At 29.8% G+C, this 23,360-nt stretch overlaps 1 protein-coding gene across 8 annotated transcripts in view; it reads left to right on the top strand.

The window, feature by feature from the left end:
* LOC145277569 (uncharacterized) overlaps positions 1 to 23,360 on the top strand; it is a 449,159-nt gene that overhangs the window by 81,641 nt on the left and 344,158 nt on the right. The window lies entirely within an intron of this gene.

Below are 23,360 nucleotides of genomic sequence, written 5' to 3'. Positions count from 1 at the left end.
AATGTGAATTGTCAATGAAAAAAAATGCTATCTAATTTCTGCAATCTCAATCTGGATGTTTATTTTATTTCATCCTTATCAAGGAAAATGATTCTCATAACTTAGATTTAGCAATATTTGAGTTACTCTATTCAGTCGAGTTTAATTATAAACACATTGTTCTTTTGTGAGGAAAATCAATTTTTAATATTTTCTTGAAAAATGTTTTGTTTTTTTTCAAAATTTAATGAAAGTAAAATGTCATCTACAAAGTCTGTTCTTAAAGTTTTTTTTATATTGAAAGCAAACAAGTATAACGGATACTTGCGAAATATGCTTATATTTATTTCAAATTAATACAGCTTTTATGTATTATTAAATTTACAAAATACTAAGAAACAAAATGTTGAATAAAAACAAGTGTTATATATTTTTTTTACATTGATATTTAATTATTTCGATCAAAGACAAGTATGTTCCTCGTAAGCTTTTTTGATCACTTGTTAAAAGCTTTTTTGCGAATGACCTTCAATTAATGTTTTTTAAAATCCTTTTAATAAATTCAATTAAGCTATTGGAAGAGAAACACCTGCAAATCATAATACGACCATTTCTGTATTTTACAGTTGCAAATGTTTTAATTTATCTTTTCTGTTTATTTGGAGCTAGTTTTGTGTACATTAAACTTTAATCCTCATTTTTTTCTCTCTCTGACTAAAGAGCCTTCTTGCAAAAATTCTCTAAATGCTTACAAAAGAATTTTATCTGATAATCCAGTTGTTTATGAAATTTTAAACCATTCTTGTGCTATTCACTACCATTTGGCATAATGGTAAGTGTTCAATAATGGGCAAAAAGACCCTGGTTCAATCCTTGGTCAAATTAAAGGCTTAAATAGTACTTGATGAGCCTTTGTTAAACACTCAGTATTATAAAGTGAGGATCAAGGATAATTGGAGTAATCCTGAGAATGGAGTAGTGCTCTCTCCTACACCTTGATGTAGCAGCTCATGAAAAGGAGCCTTTGGATTGCTCTCAACTATAGTCAACCATTTATCTTTTTCATTACTAATAATTCTATCTAACCATATTCCAGCTTTTTCTGAAATCTTGAATCTTTTTTTGGGTTATCATTGAATAGCATGAATTTAAGGAAGATTTTTGATGATGCCATATATATTTTTTTTTGTCCCCCCCCCCCCCCCCCCCGACAAAAGGAGGGTGGACCTGTAAATTCACCCTTGTCCGTTCGTCTATCTGCCTTTTTCTCAATAACTATGCTTTGGAATTTGTTGAAATTTTGCACAACCATTGAAATGATATAAGTAAAAATGTAACGGATTTTCTGGGAAAACTCTGGTTGCTCTCCTGTTAAGAACATAACTATAAATACTAAATTGAAGTTCTTTTGAACATAACTAAAGATTGAATATACGTTGTTAGTTTAAACTTTTACATTTCCAACTCTACATAGGAATGTTGTGTTTTGATATACCTGTCAAAACTTTAATAAAATTAATAGTTGATTTACAACAATTTTAGTAAATATTAAAAAAATTAATTTGATTATGAATCAATAGAAATCAATGATAATGTGGTAATGTATTTATTGTCAGTTTCCTTTTTTATTTTACAAAAATTGTAACTTGATAAAAGCAAGGCACACGTTACAATAAAGAGTTGCCTTTAAAGACAGGATTAGCATTTCATTGTCTGTTCTTATGTATTAATTAATATCATAATTTTAATTTGGATTATACAAAAGCTTTCATTGATTATTAGTAACCAAGCAATATATAAGTACATTGATTTGTAATTGGTCATTTCTCACAAATTAGGTAGTTGTTTCATTAGCCATTTTGTTGATGCCATTTTGTATCCGATTTCATTGGTTGGTTATTAGCCACCATCATTATTCTGTATTGCTAATCAAGTGACAATCATTTTAGCAATCTGTAAGTGAATTAGAATAAATAGATGATTTTAAAAAATAAGTAGATGCGTTTTCACCTTGCTGAATCCTTCAAGAAAGATTGCATTCATTTGGATAAGGTAAACATTTTTATCACTTTTCTCTAATGTTTATCATGAATTAGCTGTTTCTATCTCTCTAAACCAGTTAGCATTCTTAATTAATTTTATTTTTTATTTCAAAATATTATTTAATCTCATTTGACTAAGATTAAATCTGCACAGTATTTGGAGATGTGTGCAGAGCAGGAGATTTTGGTAGTATGGTCACATTGATAAGTTAGATGTAGAACAGTTAAGGTAGCAGCTCCAGTTCACAGAGGAAGATCAAAGAAAACATGGGAGAAAGTGATAAAAATGGACGATAGGAAGAGGATAAAGACCTGGCCAGACAGAGATAGTTTGATAGTCAATCTTTTAAAGCCATCCAACACATCCCAGTATGTAAAACGGATATTAAACTGAATAATGATGGAAATTCTAAAAAAAAAAAATGAGGTTCAAAATTATTTGTTTTATGCAAATATCTTAATTAGTTAAAAGTTTTAAGAAATAAAAAGCCAAAGATTTGGGATAAAAAAATGAGTATAGTTTTTGCCTAAAAATTAATTGAAATCACACCTTATTGATAAAATCGTAAATAATTTCCTCAATTTTTTATTTTAGAACAGCATTTGCAATTAATACTTATTTTTGTTATTCATTAAAAATATTTCTATTTAAAAACGTAATGTATGTACATGTTAATTTGGTGTTTAATATTTTGCAGGTAGATTATTATGTCATCATAATTTGATAAAAACTATTATTCTATATAAGATTGTAATATAAATATGTAAAAATTGCAAGATAAAATGATTATGTTAAGAATTTGTTTCGAATAGTTTACCTATTAACAGATTTAATAGCTTTTCTTTGAAATATACATTTGCAACAGTTGTCCATTGTTTTTTCTCTTTTGATGCTGTAAGATAAGAATTGATAATTGTTATCCACACAACACTGCAAATATCATTTGCATTCATCTAAACCATAGAAACGAAAAATCATTTTCCGTAAACATTTACACACATTTCTAATATTACAATTTAAATTTTATATTAAAGTCTTTTAATGCTTATATGTAGTTAAAACAAAATTAACTGTTTTTGCTATATAATTTCCCACGCTATTGTTAAGGATTACCGATTTAGTTATCAATGCTTATATTTTAATTCATGTTTTGAAACTTGCCGTAAATCAAATCTGACATCACGTCAAAACTATAATTATTTTGTTATAGTAATGTTTTAATCTCAATTTATAAAAAAGTTTAAATAAGTCGACCCCCCTTTTTTTTCTTCTTTTTTTTTTTTTTTTTTTTTTAAAGAAAAGTTTTTGAAAACATCTTTCATTTTTTTTTTTTTTTTTTTTTTTTTTTCTCATTTTTTCTTTCTTTGGTATTGTTTTTTTCTGAGGGATGGGAAAGACGAATTAATTTTTTCACAATTATTCTCCTGCATAAATTCTAATAAGTAGTTGTCGAGTAGCTCCTGGTTGATTCCACATTCTTTCTTGTGGCATTGTTTTGTCTCCTTCCACATCCTTTCCACATGATTTATAGTAACCTTCGTGGTAGTGTCTGAAATTAAGACTGGTTCACCATTAGATCTTGGAACTCTTCTGATCCTAATTTGCTGTAGAATTTCCAACAGTTGGATATGACCATGGTTCCTGGCAAAATGTATTTCGTTATTATAGGAAGGAGGGTTACAGTGTTACAGTTTGATACTGTCATCAGAAAACAGTCTTTATCAGTGGGTTCATATCCTCCGATGACCCAAAGTGATTCGAGGAGCCTCTTAATGTTCTTTCGTCCTCTTAAAGAGATTTGTTCATTTCATCAGTGTGCATTGGGCCTCTGATCTGCCAGGGATTCCTAAGGATTCCTGGCAACGTCTTCTGGTCAGCCAATTTTTCATTGGCTGAGCGTTTCACCATATTCCTGCGGTTTATGTTAGCTGCGTCATCAAATGTTTACTCATACTGATATTTCAAACTCAATTGCTAACACCATAATTCCCTAGTGGTTGTATCAAATATCTATGAGAAACACATAATCATCTATGACAATGTATAAATTATAATTAGTGATTTTTATTTGCTTGTGTAAGAGATCGCATGTGTTTTTATAGATGGCTAAGTAATTTACCAACGGGTTGTGTTTATCGGTTAAACATTGTCTTCTAAGAATTTTGAATGAACAATAAATAATAATGACAACCCCTTCCCAATCTCCATTCTATCAATTTTTTTATTCCTTCATTTTAAAAAAGAATTTTCAAAACCTTTTCTTTTGACACCTGATTAAGGTATTTGAAATATTTGGAAACTAATTTTTATGTATATTTATCACTTAAGGTTTGATATTGTTAATTTTGTTTATCACTGTGCGCATTTTTCATTTGTACATTGTTTTAGATGGTGTGAGGAAGGGTGATTGTTATAAGACGAGCAGAATAGAAAGGTGTGAGGAGATGAATGGCATAAATAATTAAGAGGGAATAAAAAAAAAAAACTCAAATTTCCATGAAAATGGATTACATCACAAAATGAGCTTTTTTTTTTTTTTTTTTTTTTTTAAGTTGTCAAAACTACCGTTCATTCCATATGCTGATTTCATACAAAGATTGTTAGTTTTACCAAGATAAGTAATTATGATATAGAACTTCCCAATATTTAATAAATACAAACTTAACTGTTGGTCTAGTTGGTTATAAAAGTTATACATAATCTGTGAAATAATGGGGGGGGGGCATTGTTCAATAATACATGGATAAAGTAAATGTCCTTTTAATTTTTAAAAACTTAACTCAAATTTTTCTTTTGTAGGGTTTCTCTTTCTTATGATTCATGTCCACCAATATTTTTCATATAAAACCTCACTTGCCACCATCCATTGCAGACACCATCATTTTTGCTTACTACTCGACTCCTACTTCTCAGTTAAATATATATTCCAACTTTTCAGTAGACAATCATATTATTCTTGACCTAGTTTTAAATAAGAATAAATTGTAAGAAGAAAATGGTTGATCTTTCTATTACAATTACCAAGAAATAATCAGACTTGTTTTTAAACTACAATGCATGAATTCACATATTCTTAAATGGCTACTGATTTAGGTTTTTTAAATCGACTCCAATTCCCAAAGGTTGAGAGTAGGTAGATAAGTAGTTTTTGATGGATTCAAATTTCTTTTCTGATTTTCCACCTCTGCCTACTGCACTGCAAGTGTTGACCATATGGGACTCATTCAATTTTTTTTCTTACATTGAAACACTTGTTTAAATATTTAGGCAAACCTCTAGTTTGTCTTGGCTTATGTCTACTAGCTTCTCATTTCGCGTGTGTATATGCAAAAAATACTGAAGTCAAATAATAAACATTAAAACATTATTTTAGTTATTGAATATAATATAATATATATATATATATATATATCTGCTTATCTCGGCATTTGTTTCCAGTTGTCTTGTACATACACTTCACTTGCCACTGGTATTTAACAATGTCGACTCAGGAGAGGTGTGGTTGGAGATTGCGTACCTTCTGTCACAATAATTTCACGCACAGGCACCCCTTCGTGGGTATCCATAGTCTGTCAAAGACTGAAGGAGCCCCCCCTCCCTTATATATACACACACACACATTTGCCTTTTATTAATAGTGCAACTCTAGTGTAATTAAATTTAGTATTTCATGTGCAGTTAGTTGAATTGTTGATAATGAATCTACTTTTCAATTAATATCATATATATTACTTGCATTGGTTAAACAACTTTTCTTGATTGTTTATTGTTGCAAAATTTTGAGCAGTATAACTGCATGTTTTAAAATGCATCTTTTCATATTGGAAATTATACTGAAATTTGAAGTGAACGTTTTTATTTTATACGTGCAGGTAGATTGTTCTTGTTCTGATTGAAAAATATAATAATAATAATAATAATAATAATAACAAAGGAAATATAAATTATTCAGATGAAAAAATAAAGGGAAAAAATAACTGTAAAATGAGAGTAAATTATCCCTACAAAAATAACTGTTTTGCAAGAAATTAGACTAAGAAAAAGTTATAGTTAGAAAGGTATATTATATTACAAAAAACAGATATAATGCATCATTATCTGGCTACTTTTGTAAACTTACCATTATAAAAATTATGCTGGAGGCTGATGGCAACAGTTTGACTAACCTAATTGTGAATTAGAAGCCAGAAAATGTCAAGGGGAAATAATATTAATGACTTTTAGGAAGTTGAGGAGGAGGGGGATAAGTCTATACGATCAAGAAAAAAGTCAGCTTTAAATTAAACTGTACTGAGTGGTAAATTATGTAAATATTTTAAATAGACAATGAATTTAAGAATAAGTAACCATATATTTAAAAAGAATTGCTTATGAAAAAGATGGTGGAATCTCAAATTTTGCAGTTAGCTTGACGATTTCTTTAATGAAACATTTAACTTTTCTGTATAGCTCACTTGCTATAAGCATATTTTATACTACTAAGCTTTACTCTTATGTTGAGCACTGTTGAAATCAACACTGAAACAAAAGAATATATACTGTCGCATGTATAAAAGCTTATTATAATTAATAAAATGTGTATGTTACTGAAATGCTAGCCCTCAGACTTTATAGGGAAACAAATCTCTCATCATAGGCAAAATGTGATCTTGATCATGGCAATGAAAAACAAACACAAAACAAACCATGATCTTCTAATGCAAAACATATCAGCTATGTTATTTATGATATGCTTCCTAAAGACTCTTTAAAAAAAAAAAACTGCTATTAATACAATCTAAGTGTTGGTGGATCAACTTACCTCCCTTTCTTTTTCTCTCTGGTTGACCTGACCAGATGCCCACTTGGGTCTCTATCATATTTTATCTATCTCATTGAAATGTGACACTCCCTCCTCCTTTTAGGTTCCAAAACATTTTTACTTGGACTTCTTTTATCTTAATCTTTGACCACACACATCCATAGAAACCTAATACTTCTTAGTATCTCATCAAAAGGGAAATTTTAATGTCCAGCCTATCTTTAGGCATATCTACTTACACTTTAATAGCCATCTCAGCAAGCTCCTGTCTTATTATAAAAGTTTATTCTAAACTGTGAGTTTTTTTTTTTTTTTTTAGATGTTTTATTTTGAAACTTGAATTGTTATTTTTCTCTTTACATATATATACAATTATATTGCTGTTTCCTATAGAAGTGCTTTCCTATCTTATAACTTTATCTTTGCTTTCCATTTCTGAATTTTTGAGATGAGGATTTATTATTTCTATGATTTGTATTCTTCAGACTACTTTTCTCATCTTGGTGATTATTTTCATGTGGTGTAGTGGTTAAATTACTTGGTAAAATTCAGTTGTAAAGTTACACTTTTCTGGAGGTTACAAATCCAATCCCATGTGAAAATACAATTGCAAATTACTTAGGACTTCTACCCAGTCATGGCTGACAGAATGAGAGCATGCTAAATAAAGAGTTCCATTTGAAATTGTCTGCAGATTTCTAATTTTGGTAAGATATGCCTGAAGAAGGTCGGAGGTTATATTGACTGAAATGAGAAAATAACACTCAAGATGAAAACAGTAGTCCAAAGAATCCAAATGATACTTTACTTTCCAGTTGGAAGTTGTTTTTTTGTTAACCATGTGTTGTGCAAGGAAAGAAAGCATTGCAACTTTTTTCTTAAATTTCTTTCTGAAAAATGAAATTGTAAAAAAATCCCTTTCCTCTGAAAGTAATCTAATAACCATATTTGTATCAATAAATTGTATGCTTCTTTTTAATTGAATATTTAAACGGCACGATTCTGTTGTTGACATTGGTTTCCTCAGTTCTTTCTAGAATCAGGTACATAGAGAATGGACGTTACATTAAACATCTTACTGGCGATATTTTTAGTAAACTTAATAATAATGGTGACATTTTAATCTCTACAACATTATTAAATGTAAATAAAAACTTTCAACCATTTAACATGTTAATATTTGCTACGAATTTAACAGTCAGAAATGATTTTCTATTTCAGTTTAAATGATTCTAATTTCTTTTTAAATAAGAATTACAAAGTAATTTTTGTTTAACTATTAAAATAAAAATGACTGATTTATTTGCGAAGAAACAGAAATGCATTGAAATAATCAGAAGTTTTAATTAAAAGCTGTTTGTTTTATTTTTTAGCAGTTATTTTTTTCTTTAGAAACTGTATTTTCATATGGTTATATTTATTTATATTTGAAACTTTATTTAAATATAAAATGTTTTTACTTACTAGTGGATAGATGGATTGATTTTGAAACGTTGATGAACAAATAAAATCATCAAAAGTGATTATTTTTTTACAATGAATCAATATTTTGATCTTCAAAAGAAACTTCAGTGGAAAAATTAGAGAATATACACTACTAACTCAAATGCTTTTTGCAGTTGAACCGGTATTGAATCTCACAATTCCCAGTAATTAATTACAGAAAACAAGTCAATATATTCTATTCAACATTTCTTGGCTTCCTCCTTTTGTTTATATATATATATATATATATATATATATATATATATATATATATATATATATATATATATATATATATATATATATATATATATATATAAAGAAATAAAAATTACGATAAGTTTACCAAGGTAATCAAAATGGTAAACTTAAAATATATTATAAATATTAAAGAGTTACTATTTACAAGCAAAGTAATCTCAACCAGATGTAAAAGCCCAATAAAACCGAAAAGGAAATAGAGTTTATAATATGAACAAATGATTAATAAAACATGTTAAAAAACATCTTGAAAAAGAGTTAAAAACATATTTAATTTTAAAAAGGAAGCACAAGATAAGTGGATAGTGCTATCTTATCTTGTGCTTCCTTTTTAAAATGAAATATGTTTTTAACTCTTTTTCAAGATGTTTTTTAACATGTTTTATTAATCATTTGTTCATATATATATATATATAGAGAGAGAGAGAGGTAGGATGGTAGAGATTTATTAATTTTATTTTTGTACAATTGTTTTAAATATAAAGGTTTTACACTGATTGGAAACTCTTAATTTATCTTCTCCCCTCCCTCACATTTACACAATCGATACAAAACAGTTTTAGGATTGCTTTTATAATCGATGTTTGTTTGGAATAATGATTAAACTTATTTTCCTGCTTTTTCCTCTTCACTATCACTGTCTTCACTACACTTTTTTAAAATTCCTATGGTATAGCTTACCTTTAATAAATTTATTATGATTATCAACTTGATGAGATGGGGGTGTAATAAATGAATTGTTTGAGTCAATTATTCTTACTGTGACTGCAAAAGTTCAGTTGAATGTTATATTAATCATTTATTTTAAAATGAAAAGATTTTTCAGATTTCAAATATATAAAAAGATTTAGGAAATAAAATGTTTGAAAAATATTTTGAACTTAGTCAAATTATCGCCCCCTTCTCTCTTTTCTTATCCTTTTTCTCTTCTTTTCTCTATCCCCTCTCTCTCTCTCTCTTTCCCCTCATGTGCACAGTGACAAGCAAGATGTCATAATCTACATGCTTTTAGTAGATCGTTTAAGAATATTCTTGAAATTCACAAAAAAGTTGTTTGACTCTGGAATCATATTTGCTTTAAATGTGCCTTGGGGGTGGGGGCTCTTACTGCTTATTACAGGCTTGTCTTAGTTTATTTAGTTACAACATAAATATTTCTCTTTCAACAAAGCCAACATGATTGTGTACTTTGGCGTGTGAAATAAGTTACTGTTCATAAAACGCGATACATAAACTTGGGTCATATTTGTAAACATCACACATTTTCTTGAAATTAGTTCACACTGTATATACGTCTCCTCTAATGTTTCTTTGTGTTTAGTTTTGGCTCTTCAATTGCTTTTATTTTCATGCATGAATTCAGAAATACAATTATTTGCTGATGATAAACTGTTAGATGATTATCAAAATAACAAATAAATTTAAATAAAATTACAATTTAACTTAGTAAAATGTAAATTACTACATGTTACGTTTAGAATGTTAAACTAGCAGGACATGTGTGTCTGCATTGCCCAAGAAAATCAAGACCAAGAAACTCCTGTTATCACCCTTACATCAAATTTGTAAAAATTGGAAGTTGAAATTATGTTAAATTTTTTTTTTATTGTAACCGAACTTTTCAAGGTCACGGTTATAGAAGATGCTAGACTTCATTGGTTACAACATAAGTCTGATAGAACAAAATTGAAATTATCCCCAAATGTGACCTTGACCATTGATCTAAATGTTTCAAGATTAAATTAGACCATGATCAATATTTTGATCGTTTGGTTCAAGCTATGTAGAAGTACCCCCCCCCCAAAAAAACCTCACCCTCAAAAAGAATCAATAGTTAACCTAATGTATTTGTATTGTAACTACAGTAAAATAATTTTGATAGTCTTTAATATCCCATAAATAGCTCAAATAGTTGAGTAATGAAGAAATGGGAGTATAATTATATGACAATAGACGTGGAAAAAGTTGAAATTGTTTAAACTATCTTAATGCTTTACATAGAGCTTGATGATTTAAGAAATAATTATTTTAAATCTAAATAAAAGTAAGAAAATTGTGACTTTTTGTCCTTCTTTAACACACATGCATTTTGCCATATTTTTGCACTACTTTTTCAGTAAAAATGTTTATATCCTTGTTAAAACACCAGATTAATCAATGAAATTTGCCATGTAAATGTATTTTTGTGTAAAGAACCAGAATATGCAATTGAAAACATCCAGATATAAATAGTTTCCAAGTAATCTGCAGTAAATGACAATCGCGAACCACATCAGTCTATCTAAAACATAAGATATTAACTGATATATACTCGAGAGTCAAAATAATGAAAAGAATATTCTGTTGCCATAGCTCTAGTAATGAGTGACAGATAAAATATTTAACAGAATTTAATCAGCATATTGATATTATATTAATAGTGTAAAAATTATTTTTAAAGGTTGAATTGAAAAAGGAGCTGGGCACACAAAAAGGCATAAGAAATGATAGAAATAAATAAAATGTCCCGAACCTGAAATAATCATGATTAAATGAACTTAGTGAAAAAATAACGTCATGACAAAATAAAATATATATGGCCAGCTTTTTTTTACATAAAAAGGAAATAAAATTATTGCAAAATTCAGTTTTTAAAATTAGTCATCTACATTAATTGACTGGTTCTCTAGTCAGTTAGCAGCAGTCTATGATGATAAAAAAAAAACTTATAAAATCAAACGTTGTTGAGTTTATTTATTCACTGAATTTGAAGTGCAGGGAAACTTTCTTTAGATAATTAGCTTTTGATGTTTTTATAAAGATTTGTCTCCTCTGATCAAAGTCAAGCGGCATGCTAAAGTTTTGTGGGGATTTATCTCTTATGAACTCATGTATAGGTAATTGATCATGTGTACTGCTTGTATCTATTTTCGTTCCTGTAGACTGATATTGACTTTTCTATTTGATTGTGTGGATTACCACTTTCCATTGAAAAATGTGCTGTTTTCCCCCTTTTTTCACAATTACTTCTCTTTATCAAAGAGTTTTATTTTACAGGAATGAGAAAGTTATTTAACAATTTTGGCACTTTTATTCTTTTATATGTGAAATAAAATTATTTGTGGAAAGCCTCTCTTGCTGCACATTCTTACCAGCAACAGATCGTCTGTCATTACCACTGTCGACTAAGGGAAGAATTTATCAGTCATGTGCACCCAATGTAATGATGTATGGAAGTGAAACCTGGCTTGTGTAGGTTGAGGACATGCACTGCATGGAGAGAAATCATGTAAGAATGATATGATGGAAGTATAATTCAAGTTTTAAGGACAGGCTTAGATCTGATGACCTCAGAGGAAAATTAAATATTGACAATATAGAGCAATGTGTGCAGACCGATAGGAGACTTTGATGGTACGGCTTCTTATCAGCGTTCTTGCTTGAAATCAAACAATTGAAAGAACAGATTCCATTCATAGAAAACATAAGGAAGTGATAAGGATAAAGACCTGATCAGAGATAGTTTTTGTCCATTTCTATAGGTCATCCAACAGATGCCAACATGTAAAACAGACGTATAAGACGTTAAACTATGGCCTCAGTATTTATAAAAGAATTAGGGGTGGGAAAGGATGCCATAGAGGCCACAACCAAGAATACATGAAATGAACAACGTTGGAAGTGTGTAGATTCTGACTCCATATAATTAAAGACAGACGAATATTGAAGGTTGAAAACCGATTTTATTTATTACTAACAACTTGTATTAGAAGAGGCAAAGTGTTCGTAGGATGGAATGTGATTTAACGAAGAATGGATTGTCCGATGGAGATATTTGACAGTTTGTATTACGGTGAAATGTTCGTAGAATGTTTGCAGGTATGTACGATTTAACAAGGAATGAATGTTCTTAAAATGTTTGTAGGTATGTATGAATTGAGAAAGAATGAATGTTCGTAAACTGTTTGTAGGTATGTATGAATTGACAGGGAATGAATGTTCTTAAAATGTTTGTAGGTATGTATGAATGTTCGTAAAATGTAACTTATCTTTTGGACGATGGAGATGGTTAGGGTGGGCCGGTCATCCTGCTGTCGGTGATACGTGTCCTGGCTTGTAACTGGAAAGCGGATGACTTTTTCATCAGCAGCTAGTAGCCCGGCGTCTTCGTCTTCTTTTTCCTCCTCTCTTCTTTGGTTTGTATGAATAGGCAGTGTTTAGAATTGAAGGCGTTTAGCCCATAACATGAGAGCGTAATCGGCTTCAGTTCACTGGTGCCTTATTTCTTTTTCTTCTTCATTATGTCTCTTCAAGTTTGGTGACAGAATCCGTCTATACGTTCACTGACGCAGCGGGGCGAGTTCTCTTCTCTTCATCTCTTTAGGTCGGGTGGGAGAATCTGTCCGTGCGTTCACTGACGCAACAGGGTGAATCTCCTCTCCCCTCCTTTTCGGTTCCCTCAAATCCCTCGTTTTATAGTGGCGAACTGGCTCCCAGTGACTGTGATATTTGAGGTGCTAATTTTACGCGCGGAGCTCTGCCATTGGTCAATAATTATTTTGTGGTTATCTTTTTTTTTTTTTTTTTTTCTTCCCAAGCGAAAGCGATGCGTGGAGCCATGTGCAAAAAACGATTTTTCATTTTGTCTCTCATGGTGGATGCGTTAACATCCGGTTCGCTGCTAATTCTCATCATGTTCCCACAAAACCAAATGTCATGATGATGCTAAGTTTGTATAAATCTTTTTTCTGTTAATAATCACTATACTATTTCCATGTTTCATCCTCATAGTATTTGTCTATCAAACTTTATGGTGTTTTTTTTTTGTTGTTCTTTTTTTTTTTTTTTTTTTTTTTTTTTTTGTAATTTCTCGGAAATTCAAACTGAACCTTTTTATTTAATCTGCATGGCAAATTGTTCTAATTTCATGTTCTGCGCCTTTGTGCATAGAATATCAGTGGATTAATTTTTCGTTGAATCAACAACCTACCCATCGAATTAAAAATATTTTTTGTTATAAATGACCTCTTATCGTACAAGCAATGAAAAGCTGAGTCGAACGTTTGGGAGGGGGGGGGGTACTGAAAACTATTTGGTCATTTTATTCATTGCTGTTTGATAGCAAAGTTAATGTAACTTGAATTGGTGTGACTGAACTGTGATGCTTATAATCCACTGTTTCTATGAGTTAGAGAACCTGTCAGTAGCAATAACAGCTTTGACCTAATTTCTATTCTCAGAGCTTTTAGCCTCCTTTCTGTGTTTTGATATTTGACACTCTCAATGCCTGTCTAAAAGAGAGAGAAAGCAAATGAAAGGTTATTTTCAAAAAAGTTCATGATTATTAACTCTTTCATTCTCTCAATACAGTAATGCTATAGATTATCTAGGTGAGGCCAAGTACATTCTGCCATTACTGTATTGCATATTGTTTGGGTAGTATTAAAGTTGTGCATAAAATCATGTGGATCCAGTCATAAATTTGAAAAGTATGCATTTTAACATCTTGTTTAAGTTAAATTACAGACTATACATTTCATTTCACTCCCACCATTTTTTCTTTCACTATCTGATAGTGTTTTATGCAGCATGATCAAATTGTAAATAAATAAATATGATCTTAACTAAGAAACTCTTTATTTGATATTTTGAATTTGAAAGATTTTATGTATGGAAGAAGTATTTTAAAAGAGAAAACGAAGCAGGATTAAACCGTTTTAATGGTCTCACATGTTTTTTTAAATTTAAATAATTATTTCTCTCCTTTCATTCTATTTCTGTCTATTTTTAGTTATAAATCTTTAAAATAAATGAATAAATATTTAAGTCATTTTCTGACTGTTTTGAGACAGTTGGATTTTCAGTTACCCATGCTAAAACATGGCCTAGCCTCATGGGAATGGAAGGAAATAAACACTATGGATTCAATTTAATGTAAATCTGAAATATTAACATTTTTTAGAATAGGAGGTTTTGCGCATATTATATCACCATAAAACCCTTAAAAACACTCCAAAGAAACTGGAATTTGTGGAATATTTATTTATCAATGTCTAATACCTATTAAAATTTCACAAAAACAAGAGTGGTGTTTAAATTATCATAGTGGGCTTCTTCTCTCTTTGCCCCCTCTGTACAGAAATAAATATAGCCCACTGTACCCATTTTTACTCTCAGAAGCAGAATTCATAATATTATTTAACTTTTTTTTCAATGAGTGAAATATTTAGAGATATCTTTGTGTCTAATCAGAGTACACATTTTTCAAACAACTATATTCATAAAATTGTGTGACCACTTCTTCTGTGTCTGTGTGTTCTACATCACCATGTGGCTAACATATTTTAAATCTATTAGTAATGAAATATTGAAATATAATAGTAAAAAAATATCCTAGCGTAAAACAAGTTTTAAAAAATATTATTTAATTACAAAATCGAATCGACCCTAATGCATTTCAGTTTCTTTGTAAGCAAGCCTACCATTTTAATCTTTTAATAGTTAATAAAAAATGACTTTGTGATCCTTTTAAAATTAATTTAGGTGAATTTGAACTGTTGAACAGGAATTCGTTTCTGATTTAAAAATTCTTATCAAATATTAAGATTGAACGTTTATAATAAGTTTATAAATGGATTCGTACAATACATTAACAAAAATTAGTTACAGTTTTATAACCATTTCATTCAATCAATCTTAATATCAAGCAGAAGAATTGAATTCAACTTTCAAAATCCTATTTTAACAAAGATAATTTGTTTAAAACCAAATAAAACACAATGTATAGTTGGTGGTGTTGTGTGTGGGGCGAAACTAAACCGATTTCTAGACAACACCAAATAGGGACAGATAGTTTCAAATATATTGTATCTATTCATCTCTAATTTTATTCTGTAGAAAAGCTTTTTTGCTTAGACCAAATGGAAAAGCTTACTACTTTGCTCCATAATTTAATTTGTGGTTTCTGAAGGTTTTTCTAATTCATTGCCCATGGAAATGTACTTAACATCCAGTCTTTAATCTTTTATCCCCCCCCCTTTTTTAATTTAATATCGGCTTACATGCTAAATATAATGTTCACCACAAGAAGCTGTTATTTTTAAAATTTTCTGATTTTTAGATTTAGCAAAGAATACTGTTTTTATTTCGTCTCTACAGTAGTATTTATTTTTTTACTAATAATGCAATTCTTATGCACAAAGATTCTCATTTTTTAAATCAGAAAAAGAAAATTGATTATTGAAGCAAATAGATTCATTATTTGTAATAAATATGTATTCCAAACCAAATTTTATTATACCTCAAAATTTTTAACATATCTGCATAGATGTTTGCAAAAACAAACAATGGTACACAAATTTGCTTTAGTAGCCCAATTAGCTACAGAATTATGACCATTCAAAGTTTGTTGAAAATTAGAAAATTTGCTCTCTTGTGTGCTATTGAATCATGAAAAATTTCCATCGTCTATAAATAAAAATGCAAGCTGCAGACAAGTGGAAAATCTTTACAAATGTTATGGTTAATGAAAATTAATCCTAACGGAAGCAATAATTGTTAGATTAAACTAAATATTAGGCAAAATCTTACCTCTCAAAAATGTGTCAAAATGGCATTGAAGTTTAAACAGTTCATTTCAGTTGGAAGTTTCATTTAAACGGTTAACACATGAATCTTTTTAATGATTTATAGTACATTAAAGATCATACTAGATTTGTTTTTTTTAATAGTAAATAAAAAAACAATTTTAATTTGAACTAATGTAAAAGTAGATGGAAAGCCAATTTGGTTTAATAGAGCAGAGATTTCTTAAGCGTTTAATTCACTAAAGGTTTTAATTTCAATTTTTTTTGTTTCACAAAAGATAACTTAAAATCGATATTAAACTCAGTATATTGATAAGTGATCCTTTTTCTTTAAGATGGGACAATATTTATAAAAATCCAATCATGTGCGCAGTAAATTTTAAAACACTAACTTTTTTTCCGCATAAAAAATATATCATTTCTCATCACAGAAAGTATTAACCAAATTTAAATTAGCCTGGTGGGAGTGAGGGAACAAGCAAAAAAAAAAAAAAAAGAAGAAATTATCTTATATAAAAAGCACTTTATTTGTGTGTATAAGGTTGTCCCTTATGGATTTCAAAATAGTTGGGCCATTTTTTTTTCTACATTTCACACAAATTAACTTCATGTATCTTGGAGTGTTCTTAGATAGTTTTTGTATTGGAATGCCTACAATAAGTATCAAAAATTGATAATTGAAAAAATCTGATTAAAGAAGGAACAGTTTAATTTTGATCAAAGTTAACACCTTTATATAGCCTAACATCAAGAGTGCATTTGAGTAGTTTTATAAAATTATGTGTAATTCTTTGATAAGACGAGGGAGTATTCAAAATGAATGTTTCTGTTTAGAGCACAATTGACTCATAATACTTGACTTTTGCCTTTTAAACTTTAATTCAAACCATTACGTAAAAATAATTTTATAAAATCAATGATAGGTTCTCTACAGTGTAATGTTGACTACAATGTATTATGTATAGTAATTCACTGCAAGGAGGTATGTGAAGCTTCATCTTGGTGCACCACAGTGGGTTCTTGTCTAGAGAAGACAACATCAGTTTGATTGAAAAATGGGCAATTTTACACATTTACAAATTTCGATGATAATAAAAGTATTGGAAGTGTGAAACATTCATTGATTCTCATTCAGTCCCAAGCAACATCAGATCTCCCTGCTAGTACATTTATAAAGAGAAAAGGTTAAATTTTATTTGCATTAAAATTTTATGAAAACAACCTACCTCTTCCTCCAAAAAAAAAAAAAATCAAAGTTGAAATTGCAGGAAAATTGACTATATTTACTGATTTTTATACTGAAAACCAGGCACAAAATAATTGTCACAACAACACATTTTGCTATTGGTTTCTATTTTTATTTTTTTCAAAACTCATTTTTTGTTTTCATGCCATTTTATGTTTATTTTCTATTTCTAAGGAAACCATTTATTCTCATTTGATGAAGTTTAGTTACTATTTCACAGACCCACCCCTCCATTAATTGTACTATTTATAAGATGGAGGTGGATCACTTTGTGATTCCATCATTCTCTTGTTTAAATAGTTAACTGTTACAATATGACTATGATTCATTTATTTCATTTTGTTACTTAAGATTAGTTCATGTTTCAAACAAGCATCTTAATATTTAACAAAATATATAAAAAAATTATTATTTTAACTTTTCTAGACATATGGTGCAATTTTTTAAACAAGTCTATGAATTTCTTTATTTGTATGAATTAACATAAGCTAATGAGCCATAGTAAAACAAAGTCAGCCATTTTAATGAATTACTGTATGAAATAAAAATCCTAATCACAACAAATAACCCCAATTTAAATTGCAGTCCTTTCTCAAAAACATTTCTTTTTTATTAATCAAATAATTTAGGTTTGCATGTCTTTATGACCAAAACCTAAAAACTATTTTAGTGCAGAATAAGAAAAATATCAATTCTTTAATCATTTCAATGAAATTGTTGAGAGACAGTAACGAAGGTAGAGCGTCACAATCACCATCCCCTATTTAGACACCAAGAGGTTCTGCAGCAATTATCATCTCGCAAGAGCTTTGCTACTGTTACAGGCCTCAGTCAAACAATGCTAGCATCTTTCTGCTTACGTTAGTGGAATGAATTGGTCAAAGACAATAACAACGGCAGCAAAAGGGTCTCAGCAAAGTTTGTCAAAACACAGAACAACTTGTACAAGTAATGATATGTACAGGACGCTCTGTTGTCCCTGTGGTGCCGACGTAGAGACTATCATGCACCTTTTCACAGACTGTACTTTAAGTGGGGCATGCTCCGATGTGGACCTGAGGTATGCCTCAGACATTGCTCAATGATGGATCTCTAGATGTAGTGAAATGTTATGATAATAAATGAAAAGTGTTGAAGAAAGCAAAAATATTCTAAAATATACTTTTACGAGCAAGCCACCCAGCATTGCCCAGTCGAAAATACACTTAAATATGATAGTTTGATTAATCCCAATTTCATATTTATTATTATATTATATTGGATCCAATATATAGTAATGATTTAAAAAGTTTTTAAAAAAATTTTTTTTTAATGACTCATTCGCCACCACCGAAAATCAAAACTAAAACGTTTAGTTTACAATTTACTTTTTCCTGTAACGTTAATGCTTGGGCTATGAATGCATGTTTGCTGTAAGGCTGTAAATTAACACATGAACCAGTAGCTATTATATTTACACGTGTATATTTGTAATGCCTTCATTTAACTTTCACCTGGTAAATTCCATTTTTTTTTTTTTTTTTTATTTTCACACTTCCCCGGCTAAAACCCAAATATAAAGTTTCGCTTGGGTTCGAATCTATCTATATACCTATAAAAGTGAAAATGTCTATGTGTGCGTCTGTCTGTGTACATTTCCTTACGCAATAACTCTGTCAATTTTCAGTCTACAGACTCGAAATTTTATATATATATATATATATATATATATTGAGATTTGGGAAAATCTTTATACTTCGTTTTTGGCCAGAAATTTGGCTGTTAAAGGGTCAAAGTTCAACGATTTGACCTTTGAGAACTCTACCAAACTCCTCCGGCAATTTTGGGTCTAAACACTTGAAATTTTAGATGTATGTTCCTTGGACATGGATCTAACTTAATAACTTGATTTGAGCCCGAAACAATAAATGTTAAGGGGTCATAATAGGGGTCAAAGTTTAAAAAATTGACTGCTTTTTTTTTTTTTTTTTGCTCAACATACACCTCCAAACACCCGGGCAATGCCGAGCTGGAGTGCTAGTACCCTATAGATTAAGTTTCATTTCTGTAGACCAAAAATTGACAGGAGTTTGGTAGGCAAAAATTTTTAAGCAAATATATATATGCATACACACATATATATATATATATATATATATATCGAGAAAGAGGTTTGTGTTTAACCTTTTTACACAAATATTAATGCAAGTATAAATCATGTAGAATATCTGCATGAATAGCATCAATTCTTATTGGTTTTATCTAATTAAAGCAAAGGAATAGGTTATATGAAAAATATAATTATTTCAATCTCTATATGTATATATTAAGCATAAAATTTCTTTAAAATTCAATCTATATGTCAATGAGGTTGATTATATTTAGTTTGTCTTTCATCTATTCCATACAAATTTGTTAAATTATATCTGATAAGGGATTTTCATACCTTTTTGATTCATAGCCTAGGGCCTAATTTATTTTTGTATTTTTTAGAATATATTATTTTTTTGGCATCAGAAAGACCTGATAGTCTCCTTTTTTTCACAAGTAGGATGAGTTCAGTATGCTATAAAAGTTATTTTTGTTCTCAGTTTAAAGTGCTCCTTTTGTGGAGTTGGATTATCCACATCAAAAATATTGTATCTAACTTTGCCCTGTGAGGAAGAAAATAACAAGAAACTACATTCTATATATATTTGTTGCATATTCTTTCCCAAAGCATCCAGTCTTTCTCCACAATCAGGCAATTAAGAAAATATTTTGTAGGCATATTTAGATTTAATATCTCGTACTATAAAAAAGTTTTATTGGCATTTAGCATTTATATCAGTGTTACTAACAAAACAAAAAATTTAGTTTATATCAAATGTAATCATTGTCATTATATGTTAACAATCGAGCTTCATTATTTTTTTTATTAGTAGTAAAAAAACATAATACTTCAGGTAAAAAAAAAAAAATTATGTATGTATATTTAAAGATTCGGAACATTTAATCAACCTATTTTAGTTTGTAATTAATTTTTTTGTTGGTTTTGAAGCTTTTCCATTTTTGGTTTATGTTTGTGCTACCAACTCTATTTTCTGGTCGACAATCCCCATTTGGTCAATGAACATTTCAGACGTTATTGATGTTGACTGAACTGGAATCTCTTTCGTTTAATGCTCGGCCTAATCCCAGGTAGATCTTGACATCATTGTCATGGCAACCAACTTCTCATCCTAAGAAGATAAATTTATCTTTTCGTATTGCCTCTTCCTTGCTCTGCATTATTCACATAAGTATGAGCATTATTTATTTTGCTTTAATTCCTCCATTTTCCCTTGCAGCATTGCTGCAATTCTTCACAATGCCTCCATAATAAATGATCGTAAAATTTGGCCTACCTCTCAACATTCTCTGCTTCTTTCTTTACTCTAAACAAAGGGTTTGAAACCAACAACTCTATTTGGATTATCCTGACTACTCTTCTCATCTTAAGTATTATTTATACGTTTTGGACAATCTAACCTCTGAATTTCAAAGCATGCTACCCTCTGTGGGTTTTGTTTGAAATTCCATGCAGAAACTCAGTTTAATAAAATGCGCATGAAGAAGTCTGGAGGTTACATCGTCCAAAGCATTGTGCGATTAACACTCAAAATGCGAACAGTAATCCAAATAATTAAGATAATAAAAATTATCAATCTTCATCTCAAAAATTAAAAAACAAAACAACTTTGTCTACAAATATGCAATGTTTTTATTTCATATTCTATTTGTAACTTACCTCATGCTGTTTCTCTTCTACTTTTTTTTTTAAATGGGGGTCACCACTTATCAAGACCCAGAGGCAACTTGAGGACAAGGGTTAATGGGTATACATTAGTTATTGTGATTTTAGCGTAGTAAACATTACCCTTAATAAGAGCTGGCTCAGTTTTAGGTTGTTACTCAGATGGAAACCATACATGTAATATGTGAAATTGTTAAAAATATTAAATGTTGGACCTGATCAACATTTAAGTTGACATCAAAATTTGATTCTGACTAGCCATTTTTCATTTCTTGTTGTATCATGTCATTTGCAATAGACTAATGTGCTGAATTATTAAAAAATGTACTTAATTAGCAATCTGATATGTGCACATTTTAAAATAATTAATCTTATAATAAGAGTTATTCCCCTTACAAGTTAATGTTCATTACTTGCTTTTGATATATTACAAAGAATGTAAAAGACCCTGGCAATGTGATTTAAAGACTTTTTTTTAATGTGGAAATTGAGTTTAAGTAATAAATTTAAAGTGAAGAATCTTGTCTTTTCTACAATTTATTGTAATACATCTTTTGGGTGGATACCAATCTTTGAGGTCTGGGGTATGACTTTAAAACAGTGTTGAAGCCCCATTTGGGGGCAGTAAGGAATGTAGAATTGCCCCTTAGTTACCATCGCTTCCAGTTTCACTTTAGCCAGGAGTGATAACACCAGGTTGGTTCTAACAGATCAGACTGTCTGTGTACCGTAGTTGTTACACTTTACCTGTGTCATTAAACTGCAAACCTCTCGAACTCACACGTTGTCTAGTACGATCGCAAAGGAACAAATAAATAAAACGGTAAAGAAATAAGAATCCGATTCAGCATTTTTTTTTTAAGTGTGAATGAAATGAATTTATTTGTAGTTCTTCCAAAATAGCGCATTTCATAATCTTGCGAAAGTCTTTTTGCACACATGTGTGCTTTTTAAAAGTTTTTCTCCTCGCCATTTCATGTTAGCCAGCGCCAGCATTTTCTCGCCCTCATGTTTACACATCCATCTTCCCTGGCATGCACTTTAATTCTCTTTTTGACCATGTGGTGTATTTTTCTCCCTTTTCTTGTAACGCAAGCTCATCTGTGCCTATGAAGAGAGACCACATTTAGATGGCATCGGTTTGATCAATTGTCTAATGAATATATCGTGAATATCACAAATCTCTGAACAATATGTTTATCCCCAAACTGTTAGCAGCAATGACATGAAGTTATAAACAATGAAAAATGTTTCCTCTATTATGTAATGTATAATGCTGATTTTTGATTGATACACTTTTTGCATATGTAATATCATTATTTAATCAAATATTTCTAGGAAGCAAATATTAATTTTAAGCAAATGTCGTTGAAAAAGTTGATAACTTCTAATATTATTCAACATTCTAATCTTCACGATAAAAGACTAGTTTTATTTATAGATTTTTTCGATTGGAGATTCCATCTTTATTGATAATTAGGGCTATGACAACAGCATATTCTTTTCATTGTTTTGACTCTTGAGTATATATCCGACACAGACGCAATTAATCAACCGAGGATCACATGACTCTACATTAAAAAATACATATAAGGTATCAATGGATATATACCTGAGAATCAAAACAAGGAAAAGAATATGCTGTTGTCATAGCCCTAATAATTATACACGAAAAGAATTTTATATATGTTATACAATAAGTATTTCTAAAAGACTTTCATGACATCATTTTCAAGCACTATAAACAGTGCTGCATATGTTGGTTCGCTTATAATCATCTTCATCTTTATTTATCCGATATGTTAGGACATATTTTGTTGGCACAGTATACTTCAACTGAGAAGATCGTAACAACAGAATGACTGTTTAATTTCTTTTCTTTACTAGAAACAGGAAACCCATTTTATAAACTACCACTTAAAACTTCTGTTTGTTTATTCTCTACCTCCTAACAGTGTAGAAGGGATATTCCTTATGATTGCATTTTTAATAAACCTGTATTAGTTGACATCTGAATAGAAGAGTGCGTTGTCAATCCTCACTCTCATTGTGACGGCACTCACACAAGATATTATCTCAACCATTTGTTTCTGTATACAACAACACATTACATCCAAGTTAGACAAACATCAGAAAATTATCTTTTAGTAATACTAAAATATTACAAAACTAAAATTGTGAAAGAAGACTTATAATTTTTGAAGCTAAAATGAAATACAAACAAAA

The sequence above is a fragment of the Euprymna scolopes genome, chromosome 6, assembly GCF_053919585.1.
Source record: "Euprymna scolopes isolate OS-2025 chromosome 6, ASM5391958v1, whole genome shotgun sequence".
Classification (NCBI taxonomy): Eukaryota; Metazoa; Mollusca; class Cephalopoda; order Sepiida; family Sepiolidae; genus Euprymna; species Euprymna scolopes.
The sequence above is the reverse complement of the archived record's forward strand: the minus strand, read 5'-3'. Positions and strand labels throughout refer to the sequence as shown.